A 27,500-nucleotide genomic window follows, 5' to 3' on the forward strand; every position below is an offset into this window, starting at 1 on the left:
TTAAAAACAATATTAAAAACAATATTATGCTACACCAGGGGTCGGCAACCTTTACCACTCAAAGAGCCATTTTGGCAAGTTTCACAAATTAAAGAAAATAATGGGAGCCACAAAAAAATTTTTTTAATTTAAAATGAAAAACACCGCATACAAAGCTTAAATTGCTTTGTGTTATGTTAACTAGGGGTCTCAGACACACGCACCGGCACACACTTTAATATGGAAATTTGATGTTAGTGTGGCCCGCGAGTTTTGAATGAATGGCGCTTGATAGCGTCATACTTGCCAATCCTCTCATTATTTCCGGGAGACTCCCGAATATCAGAGCGTGATAGCACTGCTTTTGGCGCCCTCTACAGCCTGCCCAAACAGTGTACCTGCTCAACCACATGTAGAATGCAGCTTCAGCTTGCTCACGTAAGTGACAGCAAGGCGTACTAGGTCAGCAGCCACACAGCTTACACTGACGGTAGCCGTATAAAAGAACTTTAACATTGTTACGTTACAAATACGCGCCACACTTTGAACCCACACCAAAAAAGAATGACAAACACATTTCTGGAGAATATCTGCACTGTAACACAACATAAACACAACACAACAAATACCCAGAATCCCATGCAGCACTAACTCTTCCGCTCAACCGACGCACGGAGGGGGGTGTGTGGGGGGGTTTGGTGGTAGCGGGGGTGTATAATCTAGACCGGAAGAGTTAGGGCTGCATGGGATTCTGGGTATTGGTTGTGTTGTGTTTATGTTGTGTTACGGTGGGATGTTCTCCAGAAATGTGTTTTTCATTCTTTTTTGGTGTGGGTTCACAGTGTGGCGCATATTTGTAACGTAACAGTGTTAAAGTTGTTTCATACGGCAACCGTCAGTGTAAGCTGTGTGGCTGATGAGTAAGTATGCTTTGCTGTCTCCCACGTGTGCAAGTAAAAGCTACATACAACATGTGGCCGGGCTGGCACGCTGTTTGTAAATGCTATAGAGGACAATTACTGCAGTGCAATTAGGGCACGCCCTTAATTTAGTAATTAGAGTGAAAATAGGATTATATTTGCCCTGGGAGTTATCTAGGAGAGGCACTGAGATCCATAAGTCTCCTGGGAAAATCCGGGGGGTCGGCAAGTATGCAGCTGAGCCGCATCAGAGTGGTCAAAGAGCCGCATGCGGCTCCGGAGCCGCGGGTTTCCGACCCCTGTGCTACACCAATGACTGAATAAAAACAAAGAATAAATGAATAGAAAACCAATACAGAGACAATATAAAAAATAAATATGATTTTTTTTTTAAAAACATACTTTAACTTACTCAGCTTCTTGTACTGAGCAACCAGGACAGAGTGTGTGATTTTCCGCATTACTATGTCATCACCACAACCAATAAGTTTAATTTTTAGTCCTATGGTTGGCGTCATATTTTTCACCCTTCTGTGGCGACATCACAGTAAAAGCGATTGTGACATTATACCTTCAAGCTGCCAACTGAGGTGATGTTTTATGATACATGCAGACATTTTCCTCCACTTAGGGCATATTTTTTCCCCCAGAATATTTAGTTTGACGAGAACCTTGTCACCAAGACAAAATAATAATCTGGTTTATGGTCTTGACGTTCCTCCATTGTTAACCGCTCTGCGATCTTGTCAGACTCCACACGCATGTATTAATTGTCACGCCGCCCCCAGGAACCAATCAACGAGTTTTATTTAGAGCCAGAAACAAAAGGTGGACAGGTAACCATGGCAACCTGCTTTACACTATTATATGGCCGAGGCTTCCTTCGTTTGCACAACAACCACCTTTTGGACGAGCAGAAGTCCAGAAAGCTGCAGTGTACTTGGAGATGATAGCAGTATCGTAATTCAATCACTAAATCATTAGGCCGCCTCAGTTCCATTTGCAAAGCGACAGAAAGATTTGATGTCATTTTTAACATCTATTTTTACGATTAGGTGTATTGTTCCTTGCATACGAACCCATTATAATGGGACTTCTTGCGCAGCATAGCTGACTTGGTAGTACATCATAACGCATCTGTTCATCAATGTAGTGATATCTTAGCAGTACAACATGTGTATTATCTTTAAAGTCTGCACATTTCATGGAGACTTATTAGATAAAACTACTAGGGCTGGATCGATAACAAATTTTGCTACACGATATGTTGTGGGTCAGCACGGTGGAACAAGGGTTAGTGCGTCTGTCTCACAATACGAAGGTCCTGGGTTCGATCCTGTGCTCGGGATCTTTCTGTGTGGAGTTTGCATGTTCTCCTCGTGACTGCGTGGGTTCACTCCGCGTACTCCGGCTTCCTCCCACCTCCAAAGACATGCACCTGGGGATAGGTTGATTGGCAACACTAAATTGGCCCTAGTGTGTGAATGTTGTCTGTCTATCTGTGTTGGCCCTGCGATGAGGTGGCGACTTGTCCAGGGTGTACCCCGCCCTCCGCCCAAATGCAGCTGAGATAGGCTCCAGCGACCCCCCCCGAGACTCCGAAAGGGACAAGCGGTACAAAATGGATGGATGGATATATAACAAATTATTGCAGGGAAAAAAACGATATTACCGTTAGCAATATTTTGAGACCAAATCTCGCCGATTGTATTGTACCATATGTCCCGACAAGAAATCTGCGTTCAAAGAACTCCGGCTTATTAGTGATTCCCAGAGCCCCCCAAAAAAGTCTGCGGGCTATAGAGCGTTTTCTATTCGGGCTCCAGTACTCCGGAATGCCCTCCCGGTAACAGTTAGAGATGCTACCTCAGTAGAAGCATTTAAGTCCCATCTTAAAACTCATTTGTATACTCTAGCCTTTAAATAGACCCCCTTTTTAGACCAGTTGATCTGCCGTTTCTTTTCTTCTCTCCTCTGCTCCCCTCTCCCTTGGGAGGGGGAGTTGCACAGGTCCGGTGGCCATGGATGAAGTGCTGGCTGTCCAGAGTCGGGACCCCGGGTGGACCGCTAACCTGTGCATCGGTTGGGGACATCTCTGCGCTGCTGACCCGTCTCCGCTCGGGATGGTTTCCTGCTGGCCCCACTATGGACCCAATGTCCACTGTGGACTGGACTTTCACAATATTATGTCAGACCCACTTGACATCCATTGCTTTCGGTCTCCCCTAGAGGGGGGGGGGGGGGTTACCCATATATGCGGTCCTCTCCAAGGTTTCTCATAGTCATTCACACCGACGTCCCACTGGGGTGAGTTTTTCCTTGCCCGTATGTGGGCTCTGTACCGAGGATGTCTTTGTGGCTTGTGCAGCCCTTTGAGACACTTGTGATTTAGGGCTATATAAATAAACATTGATTGATTGATTGAAATCATGCACGAGTCTAAATAAATAAATAAATAAATAATCAATAATAATGCTAGTAACCTTTTCAAATGTAATTAACTGTTATTTCCTGTTACTGCAGCGTTTTTTTTTTATACCATTTTAATTGGAAGGTCAAGAACTTTTAATTATCCTTAGTAGGTAAAAAAAATATATAAATATTGAGAAAAATGTAAACTCAATAAATATTGAACATCTAGAAGTGAAATCCCCCCCACCCCCCGCCCACTTTTTTTGTTGCCATCACTTTCTAACAAATTCGGCGAAAATTGCTCGTTAACCGGGTTGATTGGCTAATCATGCTCATTCGGTTTAAAACGTATATATTCCCATGTTAGGACATTTGGCTTCGCGACCCTAATTGTTGTAGCCACAAGTGAGTCTCTCTGTCCGTGCATCCTGTGAGAGTAAGCTAGCGGTCCCGCCTCCACCCAAGGAGACAAATGATTGTGGATGGAGACAATCTGTTATTGGATGACTCCATCCATCACTGACTCCATCCATCACTGGATGGAGTCTGTTAATTTAATCCTACTATTGACAAAACGCGCTCAGGTGGTGAGCGCGATGCACAGAGTGAACCCTCTTGCACCCTGTTTGAAAGCGAGGAACAAAGAAAAAAACACCGGGACTTGGCAATTCATCGATGACGAAAACATTTTCGAGTTAATTTTCATTTATTGTTTGATTGATTGATTTGTCAGCCTAGGCTTATCTATCACTGCATGAAATGAGGTCAACACCCGAGAATCAATAACTTCATGTTCTATTAAATAAGGTTTGAAAACATGAGCTAAACTGTAGGGGTGGGTACCGTTCACATTTGAAACGATACGGTACATATTCCCGGTACCTAAGAATCGATACTGGTACTCAACGGTACCAATTTTCGGTACTTTTGGGTGTGTTCATAAATAATAATTGTTTACCTGCCTTCCGCCCGAGTGAAGCTGGGATAGGCTCCAGCCCCCTCACTCTACAACCCCAAGAGGGACAAGCAGTAGAAAATCGATAGAAGGATCTATTAATTGATAATATCACATTTTTTTATTGCAACATTTAAAATTGACTAATTATGATAACTGCTGTCTCATTGGCAGGTATGACATTACGCTGCAAGTCTGAGACGTTAAATGGCACTAGTGTAGAGTTTATGGTGTTGTTTTATTTATTTTTTTGTTGCACCCTAAAAAGTGTTTATACTGAAAGTATTGTACTTATTACGCACCAGCTGTTTGATTGTAACGTGCATCTTAATTGGAGTTTTTATTAAACATTTGGAGGTGTTGAAATTGCCATGTAAAATTGCTAATGCTAATCAGTAGCATGTCAATAGCAAAGCCAAGGTATATTAGCATCAAGCTAGTGCATTCCTGGAAAAGTGGAGCCTTACTTTACTTACAATGGAGAGTTTTGTTAGTCAATTTCTTTGTTGGCACTAGAGTTGTCCCGATACCAATATTTTGGTACCAGTACCTAAATGTAATTCGATACTTTTCAAAACTTTGAGATATTTTTTACAATAAAGGGGAACACAAAATAATTTAATTTTTGGCTTTATTTTAACAAAAAAACCTTTTGATACATTAAACATGTTTCTTATTGCAGTCAAATAACACATTTGGCATTAAATAAGATTCTTAAGTAGTAAGCAAGTAAACGAAGGCTCCTGCGGACATATGCAGTAACATATCGTGTCATTTCCCATTCTATTATTTTGTCAAAATTAAGAGGGACAAGCGGTAGAAAATGAATTATTAATCTACTTGTTCATTTACTGTTAATATTTGCTTACTTTTTGTCTTAACATGTTCTATCTACACTTCTGTTAAAATGTAATAATCACTTATTCTTCTGTTTGATGCTTTACATACGTTTTGGGTGATACTACTAATTTGGGTATCGATCTGATACCAAGTAGTTACAGGGTGATACATTGGTCATAATTAAAGTCTCATGTGCCCAGAGACGTATTTCTTAAGTTTATAAAAAAAATTTAAAAAAAATTCTGATCATAAAAAATATTGTCATAGTAATCATTGTAGTATCGATTAGATGCAGCTTTTGTACTTGAGATTGTTACAATCGATATTTGGATAGATCCGCCGTTGTTTACAATCAGGAGCGCTAGCTCGCTGTTAGCGGTGAGCTAATGTATCCTCCTAGAGTGTGTAGTGAAGCATGTTTAGCTATTCCACGTCCTACAGAAGAAGAAACTGAGTTTATTTGTTGCCACGGAGGCGAGAATTGGTGATTTAGACGTAGCTAAAACTCTACGGAAAGATGTTAGCCACTAGCCCGCTACTAGCTAGCTTTGTTTTAAAGCACTGCTTGCGGAGCGGCGCTTCATACTTTCTTTAGTTTTTATGCCTAAATACGTCCATTCTTCCTCTTCTGTCTTCACACTGTTTCTGCTTGCGAGTGCTGTGTGTGCATGTATTGACTAACATGCGCCTCGGCTCGTGTACCAGCAATGTCAGCACGGCGTGCCTCACGTCGATGAAATAAAAGTACCGGTGGTTTTTTAATGGCAGTACAGTCCCTTTTTTTTTTTTATTCTTTAGTACCGCGGTACTTCATTACAACCGATATACAATACAACCCCAGTTGGCATTGAAAATTGCAACATTACCTAGAGGTAGCCTGGCTGAGTTGGCTCTCAGTGCTGCTGGAGTGATCGCCAAGTGCCGGCATGCAACCGGGCCCGACGTCATGCGAAACCTAAGTAGCATAAAAAATAGCACTGTTGGATTTTATGTGAATCGGTGCCCAGTAGTTCCAAAGAAGTACCGAATTTAGTACCCATTCCTAATAATTACAGTTTTCAGTTTTACCTGTCCACCAAGGGACAATAATGCAAACTATGCAACCCGATGCCACAGATAAGTGACAAGTTGTGTGACTATTAATTATTAGTATCAAAATGTCAGCTTTTTCTCATTACCAAATGGTCCCCGAATACTTTGACTTTTCTTTATGCGGCCCTTGGTGGACGGCGCCGATCACGGCTGCCTCGGTGCTATCGTGCGCTCTGTTTTGTTTGTTTTTGTGCGTAAATTGTGTGTCCGCGTGCTCTTACACCGGCAAAGAGCTACTGAACATCAGATCAATCACCCCTATAATAACAAGATCTGATAGCTCAGTTACAGCCCATGTTATTCTATTCTGTGTTGTATGTGCTTTATGTTGCACGATTGCACCAAGTAAAATTCCTAGTTTGTGAACCCGTTTTCAAACAATGGCAATAAAAAACACTCAGATTATGATTGTGTTTTTGGAAATGTGTCGTTATATCGCAAAACTACTTCAAATAAGTCTACTCCCTATAGTAAATCATACTTGCCAACAATGTTCCCTCTAAGGTGCGCGCCTGTGCAATTGCGCACTGCTCAAGCGTCCTCTGCGCACGGCAAATCTATGCCACGCACAAAATCAAATAAAACAAATAAGCGCATAACAATTTTCGACACGACACGGACACGACAGAGAAAACAGTTTTCGTCATCATTGTTCAAATATTGTAAGTCTGTCGAGACGCTTTGAGGACATGAATTCCATCCATCACTTTACTGAGCAAAACTCTTTATCGTCGGCCATAAACACATCACCAAAACATTAGTAAAAAAAAAGATATCTAGCAAAACTGGTCAATTTCTGCAGTACAAACCAGACCAAAAGCAACTTTGTTATATCAACAGCAGCCGCTCGCTCTTTCTCACTTGCGCCAACACATGCACATATGGCACTTAGCCAGTGATGCGTTTACAGCCACACAAAAAGTCGGACAACTCCAACACCACACATAAAGTGTCATTCCAGGTCATTACACTATGATTTACCAATCAAATGTGTGCTAACCGGTATAGCTCGGTTGGTGGAGTGGCCGTGCCAGCAACTTGAGGGTTCCAGGTTCGATCCCCGCTTCCACCATCCTAGTCACTGCCGTTGTGTCCCTGGGCAAGACACTTTACCCACCTGCTCCCAGTGCCACCCACACTGGTTTAAATGTAACTTAGATATTGGATTTTCACTATGTAAAGCGCTTTGAGTTACTAGAGAAAAGCGCTATATAAATATAATTCACTTCACTTATTCTAGTGTCATTTATTAGGAATCTTAATTTATAAATATTAATCATGAAATGCTGTTAGTATATTAAATAAATACTAATAAAAATATTTTTTTTACAAACAGGAAGTTGCAGGAATGTACACATGATCCCCTGCTTACATCTCATTGTGCAACATGTGAATGTTTTAATGGGAACTAAATGCAACGTCTGAAAGGGGTACAAATTATTTCCAAAGCAGGACCTCCACCCAGACAAACAATACAAGTACACACTTCATGAAAAACAATATTTTATGTTATTGTCATTGTAAGTGGGCCTAAACACTTATATTAGAAATGGAAATGACTGCTGTCATTTGATTATAATAATAAGAGAATGTTGTCTGTCTATCTGTGTTGGCCCTGCGATGAGGTGGGGACTTGTCCAGGGTGTACCCCGCCTTCCGCCCGAATGCAGCTGAGATAGGCTCCAGCACCCCCCGCGACCCCGAAAGGGAGAAGCGGTAGAAAATGGATGGATGGATGGAGATTGAACTTGTTATTTAGTCAGGTTTGGGACAGGTGTGCTGCTGGTGTAGCCACAGTGTGCACATCTGATGTTGCTCACATGGGCTCCACTGAATGCTCGGGGAGTTTTTGCGTTTGCTCACACAAAGTACAAAAAAATTAGAGGGAACATTGCTTGCCAACCCTCCCGATTTTCATGGGAGACTCCCGAATTTCAGTGCCCCTCTCAAAAATCTCCCGGGGCACCCATTCTCCCAATTTCCGCCCGGACAACAATATTAGGCACTGACTTTAGCGTCCTCTACAACCTCTTTTTCTCCAAACAAACAGCGTGCCGGCCCAGTCACATAATATATGCGGCTTTAACACACACACACAAGCGAATGCAAGTCATACTTGATCAACAGCCATACACTAAGGGACAATATGGGTTCAGAAAAACATGTAAAGCGACTTTGCGTACTTACAAAAGCGCTATATAAATCCCAGGTATTATTATTATTATAGAGGTCACACTGAGGGTGGACGTATAAACAACTTTAACACTGTTATAAATATGCGCCACACTGTGAACCCACACCAAACAAGAATGACAAACACACTTCGGGAGAACATCCGCACCGTAACACAACATAAACACAACAGAACAAATACCCAGAATCCCTTGCAGCACTAACTCTTCTACAATATACACTGCCGTTCAAAAGTTTGGGGTCACATTGAAATGTCCTTATTTTTAAAGGAAAAGCACTGTACTTTTCAATGAAGATAACTTTAAACTAGTCTTAACTTTAAAGAAATACACTCTATACATTGCTAATGTGGTAAATGACTATTCTAGCTGCAAATGTCTGTTTTTTGGTGCAATATCTACATAGGTGTATAGAGGCCCATTTCCAGCAACTATCACTCCAGTGTTCTAATGGTACAATGTGTTTGCTCATTGGCTCAGAAGGCTAATTGATTATTAGAAAACCCTCGTGCAATCATGTTCACACATCTGAAAACAGTTTAGCTCGTTACAGAAGCTACAAAACTGACCTTACTTTGAGCAGATTGAGTTTCTGGAGCATCACATTTGTGGGGTCAATTAAACGCTCAAAATGGCCAGAAAAAGAGAACTTTCATCGGAAACTCGACAGTCTATTCTTGTTCTTAGAAATGAAGGCTATTCCACAAAATTGTTTGGGTGACCCCAAACTTTTGAACGGTAGTATACACCCACCGCTACCACCAAACCTCTCCCCCCCAACCCCGCCCACTTTAAACCCCCCATCCCCATCTCCCGACTTTGGAGGTCTCAAGGTTGGCAAGTATGTAGTAAATCAGTGCTAACACACATACAACTACGACCCAACACTCTTCTTTCCTTGATTTTTTCCCCCTTCAAACGTGGCTAAGACTTACTGCACATACATTGTTTTTTTTTAATTCCTTCATGAGAAATAGGATGATATTCCAAGACCCTTACCGAGTGGAATTCCATCCTCCTCTTTAGTGTTGGCGCCAGAAAAAAGGCTCTATGAAAGTGCGCTGCTGCCGTGACCGCGGGCTAAAAAGACTGTTGGGAAGCAGACGTACACAACTTGAATCATCTTTATGTGTTGTTATGTAACGCGACATGACAGGAAGTAGCGGCAGACGATTACGGCTGGGACCGAATGTCTACTTTAGCCTGCTTCCTGCCGATGTGTATTTCAACATGTGTACGCTTACACACACATTACTCATGCTTGAGCAAAACCAAAATGAAAAATAAGCCTTATTTTGCGCAGAAACTTCTCCTGTAAGCCCTCTCCACTTCTATATCCTAAAGTAGGCCATTAAACATTGGAATAAAAGTCCAAACAACTTGAGTTCCTGCCAATGGTACACATTAAATCAAGTAGGGCTGCAACAACTAATCGATTAAATCGATTAAAATCGATTATAAAAATAGTTGCCGATTAATTTAGTCATCGATTCGTTGGATCTATGCTATGCGCAGAGGCTTTTTATTTTTATTTCATTTTATTTTATTTTATTTTTTTAAAATAAACCTTTATTTATAAACTGCAACATGTACAAACAGCAGGGCAACAATAATCAAAATAAGTATGGTGCCAGTATGATGGTTTTTTTTCAATAAAATACTGGAAAGGATAGAAATGTAGTTTGTCTCTTTTATCCGATTATTAATCGATTAATCAAAGTAATAATCGACCGATTAATCGATTATCAAATTAATCGTTAGTTGCAGCCCTAAAATCAAGTCAAGACAACATGTCGGGATCAGCGTTGTCAGTTGTACAATCATTTCACCCTCTATACTTATAAAAACTCCAAGTCCAAGAACCGTATTTTCTGGACCATAGGGCGCACCGGATTATAAGGTGAGCGGGTCTAGTCAGGTTTTTTTTTCATACTAAAGGCACGTGGGATAATAAGGGGCGGCGTGGCGAAGTTGGTAGAGTGGCCGTGCCAGCAATCGGAGTGTTGCTGGTTACTGGGGTTCAATCCCCACCTTCTACCATCCTAGTCACGTCCGTTGTGTCCTTGGGCAAGACACTTCACCCTTGCTCCTGATGGCTGCTGGTTAGCGCCTTGCATGGCAGCTCCCGCCATCAGTGTGTGAATGTGTATGTGAATGGGTGAATGTGGAAATACTGTCAAAGCGCTTTGAGTACCTTGAAGGTAGAAAAGCGCTATACAAGTATAACCCATTTATCATTTATTTATTTATAATGGGGCGCATTAAAGGGGTCATATTATGATTTTTTTTTCTAAATGTAAAACACGTCCTTGTGGTCTACATAACATGTAATGGTGGTTCTTTGGTCAAAATGTTGCATAGATCAGTTGTCCCCAACAACCGGGCCGCGACAAGAAATAAAAAAATAAAAAATTGTTTTTTTATTTTTTTATTAAATCAACGTAAAAAACACAATATATACATTATATATCAATACAGTCTGCAGGGATACAGTCCGTAAGCACACATGATTGTATTTCTTTCTGACAAAAAAAATAAAAAAATAAAAATACCATAAACCTTTAAACTGCTCAGTTCGCAACACACTGATCTAATCTGATGTGCCCAAGCCAGATACCTGGCATCTTTTCTTGGATGCTAGTTCATTAATGTCGGGGCTCAGGCTTTGAGCTGAGGCAACCTTCATTATCGAACGAAGGTGTTCATCAGTCATTATATCTCGTAGTCCACCCGGACCACAGTCTTGGAAGCACTGCCTTTAACGTCCTCTACGAGCTATCGTCACGTCCGCTTTTCATCCATTCTAACAACGTGCCGACCCAGTCACAAGATATACGCGGCTTCTGTACGCACACACACGTGAATGCAACGCATACTTGATCAACAGCGATACAGGTTTCACTGAGAGTGCCCGTATAAACAACTTTAACACTGTTAGAAATATACGCCACACTGTGAATCCACACCAAACAAGAATGGCAAACACATTTCGGGAGAACATCCGCACCGTAACACAACATAAACACAACAGAACAAATACCCAGAATCCCTTGCAGCACTAACTCTTCCGGGACGCTACAAAATACACCCCCCCCAACCCCCCCTCCCCCGCTACCACCAACCCCCCCTCCCACACACACACACCTTGTAGTGTCCTGGAAGAGTTAGTGCTGAAAAGGGTTCTGGGTATTTGTTCATACTGGTATATTTTGTAGCTGAGCCGCATCAGAGTGGTCAAGGAGCCGCATGCGGCTCCGGAGCCGCGGGTTGCCGACCCCTGCACTAGTGCAACAACGCCGGAAATGTGTCCCATGAAAAACTCTCTAATAACTAAAGTTCCGTGGGTGAATTATGTAAACTCACTACATTGGTAGTTTTTAGCGCTTCCATAGCGAGATATAAATTAGAACTTTACACTACTTCATATTAGAAATGGCAACAGCAGAGGATGAATGTCCCATAATAAGAAGACAGAGAAAAAGAAGAAGCTTATCGACTACGGCATCGTCACGGATTACAGTGGCGGACGTGCGCAAATTTTCAGGACTTATGCAGATCTCAAATACACATCAGTAGGTACCAGAAGGGAAGAAAATTTGGTTTTGCATAATATTGTGAAACAAAACGCCAGACAATATGTCTGCTAATGGGTGCCTGACTACGGTAGCCGTAATGGGGAGAACATGCAAACTCCACACAGAAAGATCCCGGGCGCAGGATCGAACCCAGGACCTTCGTATTGTGAGGCAGACGCACTAACCCCTCCTCCACCGAGCTGCCAGATAATGTGTTATGAGACATGCAAATAAAATACAATTTAAATTGAATGAAGTCAAATATATCTACACACGAGGCCTAATGATGCAATATGTACACACAGCCAGCCTAAATAGCTCACCTTTGTGCCTCCACGCACAGTATAAAACGTTTGGTGGAAAAAATTAAGAGAAAAAAGGAGTGGCATAAAACACGTCTTAGAAAGTCGGAGAAAGTTGTACATGTAAACAAACTACGGACCTAACTAAGGACCGCCAAAATTAATAAGACAAAACGGCGCTCGCCAAATAGTCTCTAATCAGTGGAGCATGTTTAATATAAACAGTGTGATGTCTAACAATTAGGGAGGTTTGTGTCATGTTTGTCCTCTTACAGAAACCATATTAAAACAAAACATATATTTTTCACCTTATCTTTTTTCATTTTTCATACATTTTTGAAAATGCTCCAACGAGCCGTGGAGCCGTGGGTTGCTGACCCCCGAGCTATACTATAATTGTCTAATATGATCATTTGTAGTTTCCCATCGGGCAACTTTGGCAAGGATGTTAGCCCTCCAGCTCACACGTTTGGTCCTCTGAAGCCAACACAAGCGTGACGAGTGCCAGTAACAGCCGACTCACAAACACATCGCACTTCAGTGTGAGTGTCGTGTGTAGTTGTAGATTTTGACACAGGAGAGCAAAGACTTCAGAAAGGGTGCAGTTTTTATTGCCCAGTCTGCTGGGTTATGAAGCACAGGTGTTGCTTCCTGTTGGTCTTCTATTAGTGACTCACATTCTACGAAGGTTTGCGTTTATACTTGATTAAGGGTGCACGATATAAAGACATTCAAATCCATCGCCTTATTTAGATAATGCATGTTTACTACATATTCTTACAAATTGAGCGTGCCGAGCTGCAACAGGTTGCAAGGAACTTGTCGTCGGGTTTGTCTCGGTGCGATATAGAAAATGACTATATCGTGATATTCGAGTATATGTTCTCACGCAGTTGCTTTTAGCTGCGGGCATTACACTACAGGCTTTTTTCACTCTTTCTTGTCTCTCCTTCTCACAGACAGCAAGCGCACCTTCTTACATACGTCACATACGTATACGCCCTCGCGGCGCAGAGAGGTAGCAGCATGGGTAACGTTAGCTGTGGTGCGAGTGGTAATACGAGAGAAAGAAGGTGCGAATCTGGTAACAAATGAAGGAAGAATTAATTCCCAAGAAAAACAGCAGGGGGTGCATCGTCTGGCGGTGGTTCGGCTTCAAGCGGGAATATGTCGAACAGACAACCGTAATTTGTCAAGTGTGGGGCAAAAGCGTTTCTACAAAAAGTAGCATTACTGCTAATATGTAGCATAATTTGAAAAGTCTCCCGCTACAGAATGAAGAGTGCTTACTCCGCATGTCAACATCTCCGTTCGGTGCCACACCAACAAAATGCAGAGGCAACCATTTCCACATCAACACCGTATGAAAAAAATAGTGAACAACAGAAGGAGATAACGTCCGCAGGAACCTACCACATAGCGATTTGATTTCCTATTATGCAGCTCATTTTTATTTGACGGTTATTGAAATATCTTGTGTGACATCATGCACAAAAGTGCACTTTATTTGTTTTAAACTCGCGTAGTGGCGTTCTGTACAAAAAGTGCACTTTAATTTAGTGTTGTTTTGATATGTCATCTTAATGACATCATGCACAAAAGTGCACCAATAGCTTGTTTTAAAATGTCTCTGACAATCTTGCACTTTCTGTTTTGAAATGACATGAGTGTTTGTGCCACTGCTTAATAACTGTGTAATAAATACACTTTTGCTAAATTGACTTAGTTGTGATTTCCCTCTCTGCATGAAAGTTTAAAATGAGCATATATTAATGCAGTATGAACAAGAATGTTTTAATGTAGACACATGGAATCATCAAAGCTGCTTATATGTTACTGATCCTCGCCTCTTTGCCGCCAAAAAAAACATATTTTTTTTTACCAAGTACTCTGGAGGACTGGAGAATTAGCTGAACATGCGACACACACAAGAAGCCATGCTAATCGCTAGCCGCGATTAAGTGTAAAGTAGCCAAACAGCATAATACGTGCTTAATAGAATTTAACAGAAGTGGAGCTGGAACCGCGTTACAGTGGGGAAAACCAGCTATGAACAGGAAATTAGCAAGTAGATTAAGAAATAGTTTTAAGCAGGGGTGTCCAAACTACAGCCCGCTAACATCTTCAATTTGGCCCGCAACGCGTCATGAGTTAAATAAAAACTCTAACCCGCAGGAAGAAGGAAGATTAAATAATTTTAGAAGACCATTTTGGTCACCAACAAGTGGACAATGACAGTAATTCAGATCAATGACCTTTAATTATGTTCTGAATAAAACTGTGCGCAGCATTAACTTACATGACCCAATGCAAACAACCTTCCCTAATCATGGTGCAAAAAAAATACAAATACAAATCCAACAGACATTGTCACACATAACACAACCTGTTCACTGAACTTTGTGGACATTATAAAAAATGTCCACGCACCATAAAACATAAAGATTACATCCATTACAAAGCATGATGGGAAAAATGCTAAACTCGTCATGAGTAAGTGTACTCCAGACAGATCATTTTCAGGTTTGTATACCATGACTGAACAATTAATTTGCTTTAATGAAATGTGTTTTAAACAATATACTCTTTTAAACAGCTCAACACAAAATGGACATAAACACGCTTTTAAAGATAATAAAATAAAATATAAATACCTGCGGTGTGTTGGTGTCTTGCCACGTTTTGTATTCTGTGGGAATACAGAATTTGTATTGCTGCTGTAGAAGCCCTTGCGATCAGAGGAGGAGCTACACAATTTTACGCATTAGTAACACAGAATGTGGATTGTTACGATCATGCTTTGATTGTCAAAGATGTTTGATCATATAAAATGTGATGTTTCTACCTGATCAAATGCTTCTGATATTCTGTACGTTAAATAAGTTAATGGTATTCATATATCTGCATGACAGTGTTTTAACCTTTACTATTTGTTCATAAAATTTTATATTCAGCCTGTTAAACATTCTGTATTTGCGGACTATCAATCAGAACAGGTTATAAAGGAATATAACTATATATATTTCCTTGCCCTGATGTGGGATCTGAGCTGAGGATGTTGTTGTGGCTTGTGCAGCCCTTTGAGACACTCGTGATTTAGGGCTATATAAGTAAACATTGATTGATTGATTGATTGATTGAATATACCATAGCGTTGGGAACACTGTGTAGTGAACTGTAATTATCCGACGTGGGCTACAGAGGGCAGTGGCAGGCATGCCTGCAGTATTAAACCGAGTCTCAGTGGGAGGGAAGAAGAGAAGAAGAAGTGAAGAGAAGAAAAGAGAAGAAGTGAAAGAGAAAGTGTTTGAGAAACCATCGTTTTGTGTGCGTTGTGCTTCTGCATATTCAGCTCGACAGTGCTATTTGTGAACATACATTTTTACCATGAATTGGTTAACGTGGACCCCGTTATACACCCGAATACTTAAACAAGTATTCGGATGTTACCATTTAGTAGTCAATTGTGCGGAATATGTACTGTACTGTTTCATATAATGTATTCTCTTCCTTCGCAATGTGCTAATAAAAGTTTCAATCAATCAATCAATCAAATGAAAGGCTGACTTGCTCAAAGACAGTCTACCTGCTTCATATCGCCACTGCTATTAGAATACACTTTATTTCAATCTGCCAGCAATCATTTATTCGGGTAAAAATATCACAGATTAACATTACAAAACATGTTTGACAAAGCATGATCGTAATGTAAGACGATTTTTCGTTGTTTTGGTGGTTGGACCGGAAGTGAAGCATAGCGCTATTATTGTAAAGCCGGACGTGTGTGCTTGGTATGTGAAAAGACTTAAAATATTTGTGAAGAAATTCTCCAACTTTAAACTTCCTCTCTACAGTCTTTTTTTCTGCTGAGTTTGTATTCCATCTTAATAAAGCAGTTCGAGTAACAATCTACATTTTATGTTTTTAATGTAAACACGGATGTGAAACCTCTTCTCTCTGCAAGCGGCAAAGCGCGCCGATTGAAGCTAAAATTGTCCTGTCTTATCCCGAGAACGACTTGCCATGGCTTTGGACCTAAGAATTCTAGAAGGTCTCGCTGTCCTTGCGCATTTCTGCTCGCTATTTTGGACCATGTATCTCCACAGTAACTGGTCGCCATTACATTTCCTCAAGCTACAGAACGGGCCAAAGGTAAAAAAATAGTCTAGGTGTATGCACGTTAACCACGCGTCAAAGGAACTTATAGTTAACGCGTTATCGCGTTCAGTTTGACAGCCCTAATATATGTATATATACTGTAATTATAGCCTACTCGGTGGCCTAGTGGTTAGAGTGTCCACCCTGAGATCGGTAGGTTGTGAGTTCAAACCCCGGCCGAGTCATACCAAAGACTATAAAAATGGGACCCATTACCTCCCTGCTTGGCACTCAGCATCAAGGGTTGGAATTGGGGGTTAAATCACCAAAAATGATTCCCGAGCGTGGCACCGCTGCTGCCCACTGCTCCCCTCACCTCCCAGGGGGTGAACAAGGGGATGGGTCAAATGCAGAGGACAAATTTCGCCGCACCTAGTGTGTGTGTGACAATCATTGGTATTTTAACTTTAACTTAATAATGTATATATACTATACATACATATATTATAAATATATATATATATATATATTATAAATATATATATATATATATACACATATATATAGGGATGATACTCGAAACCGGTTTTCCCGGTTGTTCGATAAGAAAAGAACCGAGTCCTCGGACTCGAATCCCTTTTTGAGAACCGGAACCCGTTATCGAGACCACTATAGTAAAGAAAAAGAGTTGATTCTTTATTCGAATCCCGTCCCGACCAGAAATGCTCCGTGGGACATCACAAGAAATTACGTCACGTAGCTCAGTCATTAGGCGCAGATAGCGAAAGCAGGAAAACAATGGACGGGAAAAAGCGCTCCAAGGTGTAATAAAGTTCAAAACAAAAGCTATAACCCATCGAATAACTTTACTGAGAGATATTAGCAGGGTAAAACACATGACGAACACTTTTACGACCAACCGGAAACATAGCAACCAGGCTAGCAACGCACCTCCTTTACGGCAGCTGTCGCAACGTTCTTAAAGCAACCGCAGCACATACATATATATACAACACATCTCCCTTTTTTAACTTTTGTTTTTCTTTCCTTGTAAACGTTACAAAATCACACTGTAGATGTGTTGTCTGTCTAATTATAAATAATGCAGACGAGGCGTGTTGGCTGAGTTCTTGACGTTTACTTTCACAGCGTGGCAACATGCAACACTTTTCGGGGCTACCGCGCATGCTCGTCACTCCCGTTGCATGCTGGGTAGTGTAGTTGTTATATTCTCTAGCTCATAACATTGTTTCCCCCTATAAAGAAATAATGTTAACTCAATAAAGTGTATTTCTTTTTTTAGCTTTAACTTTTCATTTTTTAGCATTGTAACCACATTTGCAAACCACTTTTCTCTTCATAGAATTTTCTTTCAATAAAGAAATAAAGTGCAAAGATGTCAAAGCATCATAACAAACAGTTATGTCAAATAGCAGCAGAAGTGCACTTTTTGGAGAGCTGTATTATTTCCAGTTTTGTGCCCAAGGGGCTGATTTTATTTAACACTATATTATTATTTATACACCTATAGTGATCACAGAGACAGGTTGTTTTTGTGTTACTGTATATATTTGTTTTACTTAAAAATCCCACTTAATATACTTTGGGTAACAACAGTCATTATTTATTTATTTTATTTTATTTTTTTAGATGGGTAACAGTCAATATTTATTTATTTATTAGATTTTATTTTTTTATTATATAATAAAAGTGAGCTTTTGTTAAACCAAATATTGTGTGTTTTTTTCCATATATAACAACCTATCTGGACTCGATAAGAGAATCGATAAGGAATCGGTTCGATAAGAGGATTCGATAATAGGCTCGAACTCGATAATTCCTTATCAAACATCATCCCTACATATACAGTATATAATGTTTTACTTGTATTTGATCCTTCATTCTTACTCATGGTTCTTACTATTCGTACTTATATTATTATTCTTACATTCCAGCCCTCTGCATCAAGGATTGTATCGGCCATGGCCTTTGTGTCAGCATCCTGGTGGCCATGGTCTGATGACCTCCTGGTGCAGACGGCTTCTGTGATAGTGTTTCCTCTCCTGGCTCTACTAGACTCAGCCATGCATTCATCTCTGTGTGTGTGTATGTGTGTGTGTGTGTGTGTGTGTGTGTGTGTGTGTGTGTGTGTGTGTGTGTGCGCTTGATGATGGGGGAGGTGAGTCATCAGATGGTGTTTTTAAGTCTGAAAAGCGCTTTGTGTTGCATTTCTTTTATGTATGAAAAGCACTTCATAAATAAAGTTTGATTTGATTTAATGAGATGTTTTTTTTTATTTAAACCACTTCCTTGTGGTCTACATAACATGTAATGGTGGTTCTTTGGTCAAAATTTTGCATGGATTATGTTTTACAGACCGACTTCAAGACGTTTTTTAACCGTCTCTTTATGATGATCAGCTACAGTATGCAGTGTTTTTTAGCACATCCACATGGCGTCTACTGACAGATATAAGTTTGAACTATAGGGTTGTACGGTATACCGCGATACTAATGAATCATATTCTTGTCGTCGTCACGTCGTGACGTTGCTGGTTTTACGAGCAGAGGAGCATGTTCGGCAGCGCACAATCACGGAGTACTTACCAGCAGACACGGTGTGTAGACAGAAAAGGGAGAACGGACGCATTTTGGCTTAAAAACTAACGACAAAGGTGAAGTTATAACACTGAAACGCCCTCAGGAAGAGGTGCTTTAAGACATGGCTAGCGAGCTAGCGGCTAAAGTCCATCCGCAGTCTGCAGTGTTTTAGCTACTTCTAAATCGCTTATCCTCGCCTCCACGGCGACAAATAAAGTATGTTTCTTACAAGTATCATCCCTGCAGGACGAGGAATAGCTAAACATGCTTCACTACACACCATACTTGCCAACCTTGAGACCTCCGATACCGGGAGGTGGGGTGTGGGGGGCGGGGGCGTGGTTAAGGGCGTGGTTAAGAGGGGAGTATATTTACAGCTAGAATTCACCAACTCAAATATTTCCTATATATATATATATATATATATATATATATATATATATATATATATATATATATATATATATATATATATATATATATATATATATGTATGAAATACTTGACTTTCAGTGAATTCTAGCTATATATATATATATATATATATATATATATATATATATATATATATATATATATATATATATATATATATATATATATATATATATATATATATATATATATATATATATATATATTTCTTTTATTATACATATAAATAAAAGAAATACTTGAATTTCAGTGTTCCGGAGGCTATCCAGTAGATGGAAGTATTGTCCTGTTTAAGAGTGTCACAACATTGCTGTTTACGGCAGACAAACTGCTTTACGGTAGACTAAACGTGACTGCTATTGTTGTGTGTTGTTACTGCGCTGGGAGGACGTTAATGAAACTGCCTAACAATAAACCCACATAAGAAACCAAGAACTCGCCCTCGATCATCCTACAGTTATAAAGTGATTGGGCAGGCACGCTGTTTATATTGTGGGAAAGCGGACGTGAAAACAGACTGTCGCCGCTGTCCCCACTCATGTCCGTATTGAGCTGGAGGGGGCGTGGCCTCCAGCTCCGGCTGAATTCCGGGAGTTTACCGGGAGAAAATTTCTGCCGGGAGGTTATCGGGAGAGGCGCTGAATACCGGGAGTCTCCCGGTAAAACCGGGAGGGTTGGCAAGTATGCTACACACCGTAGTCACCGCTAACAAAAGCTAGCGTGCCTGAATGTAAACAAATGCCATGGGTGGATCTACACCTAACATCCACTGTAATGATACCAAGTACAGGAGCGTATCGAGTCGATACTACTATGATTACATCTATATTTTTTTAGCATCACAAAATTGATATTATGTTTATAAACTCAAGAAATACGTCACTGGACACATGAGGACTCTGAATATGACCAATTTATGATCCTGTAACTACTTGGTAACGGATTGATACCCAAATTTGTGGTATCATCCAAAACTAATGTAAAGTATCAAACAACAGAAGAATAAGTGATTATTACATTTTGTAGTGTAGTGTAGAGAGAACATGCTAAAAGAGAAAGTAAGCAGATATTAACAGTAAATAAACAAGTAAATTAATAATTCATTTTTTACCAGTTGTCCTTAATCATAATTTTGACAAAATAATAGAACGGAAGACGACACAATATGTTACTACATATGTCAGCAGACTAATTATTTACATAACATGTAATGGTGGTTTTTTGGTCAAAATGTTGCATAGATGATGTTTTACAGATCATCTATAACACGCGAAGTCCCAGAGAAGGGTCAATTGACACTTTTACCTAGAAAACACACAAGAGGGTCATTTGACCCCTAGTCCCCCCTGTGGACACTCCTTTTGTTATGAAAATGTGGCTGTTAGTGGCACACGGCAGGGGGCCACTTGAGCCTGTGTGGGGGAGGGGACCTTACAGCTCAAGCTTGAGTTCTGAGGTAGGTTGTGTGTGTTTTTGCAAGGATCAACAGAATGAAGGGATCAACACTCTGACATTTATTGTTAAAAAAAATACAAAACAAAACATATTTACAAAGAATGAAAAAGCAACTGTTTTCCCAGTTTTGGTGTGGAGGGTTGTTGCAGAAGCAATTGTTATTTTTGTGTGCCAAAAATAGTTTAAAAAAAAAAATTTACAAAGAAAAAAGCATATTTACAAAGAATGAAAAACCATGTCCATGTAAACGTGACTGACATACATTTGAGCAGTCACTCACAATCCTGGCACTGCCATTGCTCCTTTCGGCATTTCCCACATGTATAATTTTTCTGTCTACCTAGACAAACTGCCCCTAACAGCCTCATTACCATAACAAAATGAGTGATTAGTGTATTCGGGAAAAGTGTCGGGCCAAATGACCCCTCTCTGGGTCTTCTAGGTAGACAGAAAAATGCTGGGACTTCTAGTGATAAGCCGTTTTCTGACAGTCGCTTCAGGATGCGCCGTTTTGTGGGCGGTCTTATTTACGTGGCTCACCTTCGACAGCGTCTTCTCCCCGTCATCTTTGTTGTAGCGGTGTAGCGTGCAAGGACGGGTGTGGAAGAAGTGTCAAAAGATGGAGCTAACTGTTTTAATGACATTCAGACTTTACTTCAATAAAAAGCGGAGCATCTTCTCATCCATGGCTCACTAGTGCAATAACAACGCCGAAAATGTGTCCCTTGAAAAACCGTCCGACCGGAACTCTCCAATAATTAAAGTTCCTTGGGTGAATAATGTAAACTCACTATACCGGTATGTTTTAGTGCTTTCTTTGTACAAACCTCATTTCCATATGAGTTGGGAAATTGTGTTGGATGTAAATATAAACGGAATACAATGATTTGCAAATCCTTTTCAACCCATATTCAGTTGAATGCACTACAAAGACAACATATTTGATGTTCAAACTGATAAACCTTTTTTTTTGTTGCAAATAATCATTAACTTTAGAATTTGATGCCAGCAACATGTGACAAAGAAGTTGGGAAAGGTGGCAATAAATACTGATAAAGTTGAGGAATGCTCATCAAACACTTATTTGGAACATCCCACAGGTGAACAGGCAAATTGGGAACAGGTGGGTGCCATGATTGGGTATAAAAGTAGATTCCATGAAATGCTCAGTCATTCACAAACAAGGATGGGGCGAGGGTCACCACTTTGTCAACAAATGCGTGAGCAAATTGTTGAACAGTTTAAGAAAAACCTTTCTCAACCAGCTATTGCAAGGAATTTAGGGATTCCACCATCTACGCTCCGTAATATCATCAAAGGGTTCAGACAATCTGGAGAAATCACTGCACGTAAGCAGCTAAGCCCGTGACCTTCGATCCCTCAGGCTGTACTGCATCAACAAGCGACATCAGTGTGTAAAGGATATCACCACATGGGCTCAGGAACACTTCAGAAATCCACTGTCATTAACTACAGTTGGTCGCTACATCTGTAAGTGCAAGTTAAAACTCTCCTATGCAAGGCGAAAACCATTTATCAACAACACCCAGAAACGCCGTCGGCTTCGCTGGGCCTGAGCTCATCTAAGATGGACTGATACAAAGTGGAAAAGTGTTCTGTGGTCTGACGAGTCCACATTTCAAATTGTTTATGGAAACTGTGGACGTCGTGTCCTCCGGACCAAAGAGGAAAAGAACCATCCGGATTGTTATAGGCGCAAAGTTGAAAAGCCAGCATCTGTGATGGTATGGGGGTATATTAGTGCCCAAGACATGGGTAACTTACACATCTGTGAAGGCGCCATTAATGCTGAAAGGTACATACAGGTTTTGGAGCAACATATGTTGCCATCCAAGCAACGTTACCATGGACGCCCCTGCTTATTTCAGCAAGACAATGCCAAGCCACGTGTTACATCAACGTGGCTTCATAGTAAAAGAGTGTGGGTACTAGACTGGCCTGCCTGTAGTCCAGACCTGTCTCCCATTGAAAATGTGTGGCGCATTATGAAGCCTAAAATAGCACAAGGGAGACCCCCGGACTGTTGAACAACTTAAGCTGTACATCAAGCAAGAATGGGAAAGAATTCCACCTGAGAAGCTTCAAAAATGTGTTTCCTCAGTTCCCAAACGTTTACTGGGTGTTGTTAAAAGGAAAGGCCATGTAACACAGTGGTGAACATGCCCTTTCCCAACTACTTTGGCACGTGTTGCAGCCCTGAAATTCTAAGTTATTTATTATTTGCAAAAAAAAAAAAAGTTTATGAGTTTGAACATCAAATATCTTGTTTTTGTAGTGCATTCAATTGAATATGGGTTGAAAAGGATTTGCAAATCATTGTATTCCGTTTATATTTACATCTAACACAATTTCCCAACTCATATGGAAATGGGGTTTGTAGATATAAGTAAGAACTTTACACTACTTTGTATTAGAAATGGCAGCAGCGGAGGATGAATGTCCCAAAACAAGAAGATAGAGAAAAAGAAGAAGCTTATCGACTACGGTGTTGCCACGGACTACAAAAGTGGACGCGCGCAAATTTTCAGGACTTATGCAGATTCCAAATACAGATCATAAGGTACCAGAAGGTAAGAAAAATTGCTTTTGCATAATATCGCAAAACAAAACGCTATACCTATTACACACATCATAATAATACTCAAGCGGTGCGGCTTCATAGCTTACCAAAGTCGTACTAAAACATGATACATTTTTGAGTGCCGTGTGTAATGTTCTGGCTTATTAGTGATTCCCAGAGCCCAAAAAAAGTCTGCGGGCTATAGAGCGTTTTCTATTCGGGCTCCAGTACCCTGAAATGCCCTCCCGGTAACAGTTAGAGATGCTACCTCAGTAGAAGCATTTAAGTCCCATCTTAAAACTCATTTGTATACTCTAGCCCAGGGGTGTCAAACTCAAATACAGAGTGGGCCAAAATTTAAAACTGAACAAAGCCGCGGGCCAAGGTTGAACAAATTAACCTTTTAATAGGGACCCAAACAAGTTTTGCATTGAATATTGAACAAGCAAGGCTTATATAACTTTATAGTTACATGCAAAATCGAGTTTCAAATAATATTAATAATAATTTAAAAATATCAATGGCAAATCAAATACAATTTAAATAAAAATTGAATGCCTCTTTTCTATTTGCAGCCTTCTGAGGTAAATATCAACATTAACTTTTTCCACAGGCTAATACATTTGAAAATAAAATAAAAATGAATAAATCAACCATTCAGGACTTTAAACTGCTCAGTTTGCAACACACTGATCTAATCTGATGTGCCCAAGCCAGATACCTGGCATCTTTTCTTGGATGCTACTTCATTAATGTCGGGGCTCAGGCTTTGAGCTGAGGCAACCTTCATTATCGAACGAAGGTGTTCATCAGTCAGACGTATCCTGTGAGACGTTTTCGTCATCTTCATTGAGGAGAAAAGTTGCTCACATAGATAAGTGCTGCCGAACATGGAGAGCAATTGAGCAGCTTGGGTGCGGAGCTGAGGCATTGTGTCAGGGATGAATTGTGGAAACTGTGCAGCGCCAACAGCATCATACTTTGTGTCATCACACTGGAGTTCAATCAGCTCCATTTGGAGGTTAATTGGTGCTTTTTCCACATCAACTGCGAAGGGATTACTAAGCAGTTCAAATCTACATTTCTGACCATCAAAGTCGCCAATTCGCCGGCTTAACTCAGCGCCGAGTACACTGAGTTTTTCGGCAAACTGTACGCACACGGCGGTAGAGCATACTTGCCAACCCCCCCGAATTTCCCGGGAATTGCCCTTCCCGAAAATCACCCTGGGCAACCATTTTCTCGTATTCCACCCGGACCACAGTATTGGGGGCGTGCCTTAAAGGCACTGTCTTTATTGACCGCTTTTCATCCATTCTAACAACATGCCGGCCCAGTCACAAGATATGTGTGGCTTCTGTACGCACACACACACGTGAATGCAACGCATACTTGATCAACAGCCATACAGGTTACACTGAGGGTGCCCGTATAAACAACTTTAACACTGTTACAAATATGCGCCACACTGTGAATCCACACCAAACAAGAATGACAAACACATTTCGGGAGAACATCCGCACCGTAACACAACATAAACACAACAGAACAAATACCCAGAACCCTTTGTAGCACTAACTCTTCCAGGACACTACAAGGTTTTAAACGTCCATCCATCCATCCATCCATTTTACAATATAATTACAACACTTTAGGTACATATTTATATACAGATTTGAACAATAAGTTATTCATTGAAATATATTTATTAATTGTGGTTCTTACAAAAAATATATCTTATAAAATATAAAAGCTAAAATGTCTCTTAAAGCTCTGCCCCTTTAGTTAGTGCACACTAAATAATTTAACTTTAGCCTACTACTACAAGCATATTATTTACCAGCAACATAAAGTGAAACAGAGGCAGAGGTGTCCTGCCACAGTCAGTAACAAATAAACAGAAAACAGTAGTGGTCAAATACAAATAAGGCAACAAGAGACGTATCCTACACTTCTCTTTTGTAAAGTAAATCTGAACAGCCTATATGGGCATCTACATCAACTATATGATTTGCCTGAGAAGCTGGACAGGACAACAACAACAAAAAATAAATTTTTTTTATTTATTTGTGGCGGGCGTAATTCTTTCGTGGCGGGCCGCCACAAATAAATGAATGTGTGGGAAACACTGGAACATATAAAATGTTGGTGTTGTTTACTTGAGTCATATTGCAGTCTACACGTATCTCTTATGTTGGACTGCCATCTACTGGTCACTCTTATCATTTCACCATGTACCAAATAAAATAGCTTCGAGGTCGGTAAGCAAAACCAAAATTATTCCGTACATTAGGCGCACCGGGTTGTAAAGGCGCACTATCGAGTTTTACGAGAGAGAAAAAAAAGATTTTAAGTGCGCCTTATAGTACGGAAAATACGGTACTCCAAAACTATTTGATATTATGGGAAAATGATTGCCGGATTTATTTTCAGGAGCAAAAAAGACCTATAAAAATGTGAAATTTTTGTCATCTGGACGCGCAATAAATCCTTTAAACGTTACAAATTGTAGCATGTGCTGCAGTGTGCAGCTTTCTGTAGTTGTCAGTGTAATATATCCTATGATTAATACATTTTATTTTTAGGATATCCAAAGGACTAATAGAAGATGAAAACAGCGCTGTGGGAAGAAAATGTCCCCCCTGGGTAAGCTTAGGACACCCCTACAGTCAGCAAACAGGAGCAGGACAGAAGATGACAGTATGAAGGAAAAGATGGGTAATAAAAGACCTGATTAAGGAGGGGGTGTGGAGACAGCTGCTTGCATAAGACGCCTTACATAAGGCTAATAATATCTTACTAGAAAATAAAGTTATGTAAGACGCATGTCTGGATGCAACGACATGCTGCACCAGTACTTTGTGGACGCTCACCCGATGTCCTCATTTTTATGCATATCCTCCTGAGAACTTGTGTCCTCTGCAGTGGACGTTTGTTATTGCTATTTTTCTTTTGTCAAAGGTATACAAATATACGCCCTGTTAGTGTGTGTGCGTGTGTGTGTGTGTGTGTGTGTGTGTGTGTGTGTGTGTGTGTGTGTGTGTGTGTGTGTGTGTGTGTGTGTGCACGAGCTACCTGAATTCAAACCGGGTTGACACAATGGTCTTTGTGAAAGTAACAAGTGTTGGAATGCTGGTCTTAAACTTGCAAAGTATGTAAAGCAGGGGTGTCCAAAGTGTGGCCCGGGGGCCATTTGCGGCCCGCAGCTCATGTTTTACCGGCCCGCGGCACATCATTCTAAAAATACTAAAACTTTTTTTTTTTTTTTAAAACATTAAAACGTGGAATAAAAGAGCAAATATGTGAAATGCAACGAGAAAAAAAGTTGCATTGTTGACGCTAATAACACGATTTTTAAAATAATTTTTCAAAAATAATAATGAGTCAAAATCAATGTTGCTATGAATTATTGACTGCTTTAAGTACAAAAAGGACACAAATACAACAAACAAAAAAAACATGAAAAATGTGAAAATTATTTTTTAAAAATACATACAAATTATATACTAATACTAATTATACTAATTATTATATTGACTGTTGTTAAAAATGTTTGTGGAATTAAAAAAACACCTGCCTTTGCTAAAAATAATAATAATAATAATAATAATAAATTAACATCAATTTTGCTATGAATTATTGACCTATTTAGGGATCAAATTACTTCACATCACATATTCCACTTTGAAAATCTTTTTGGGAAAAATATTGTATATTTTGTATTTTTGCTCCCAAAAATTGGGTGACTTATTTTTAACCTTTTATGAGACTGAAACCCTTCTGGGTCCCTAGGACCTAACTTGAGCGAGCCCCAAAGGTTAAAAAAAAGTGTATATTGTATTGGTTTTGAAAATGAAGAAAATATCAAAAATGGCCCCCGCGTGCTTTGATTTTTCAGTGTGTGGCCCTCAGTGGAAAAAGTTTGGACACCCCTGATGTAAAGATTATTTAGACGGACTCAACACTGCCTCTGCTGGTTGTGGAACAGTAGTGCACCTCTATTTACTCAGTGACTTCGAAGCACGATGAAACAACAATTTGCTGCAAATGACAATAATTTAATC

General features: G+C 40.2%; 1 protein-coding gene across 4 annotated transcripts in view; it reads right to left on the reverse strand.

Moving 5' to 3' along the window:
• Positions 1 to 27,500, reverse strand: part of LOC133654259 (helicase ARIP4-like) — a 244,424-nt gene that overhangs the window by 141,271 nt on the left and 75,653 nt on the right. For 3 of the 4 annotated variants that reach the window (XM_062054486.1, XM_062054485.1, XM_062054487.1), the window contains exon 2: positions 5,973 to 6,061. The exons of the other annotated variant lie outside the window; for it this stretch is intronic. The gene's annotated coding sequence lies outside the window, so the exon portion shown is untranslated. The remainder of the gene's footprint in view (positions 1 to 5,972; positions 6,062 to 27,500) is intronic. 4 annotated transcript variants of the gene reach the window in all.

Source organism: Entelurus aequoreus, linkage group LG07 (genome assembly GCF_033978785.1).
Source record: "Entelurus aequoreus isolate RoL-2023_Sb linkage group LG07, RoL_Eaeq_v1.1, whole genome shotgun sequence".
NCBI lineage: Eukaryota > Metazoa > Chordata > Actinopteri > Syngnathiformes > Syngnathidae > Entelurus > Entelurus aequoreus.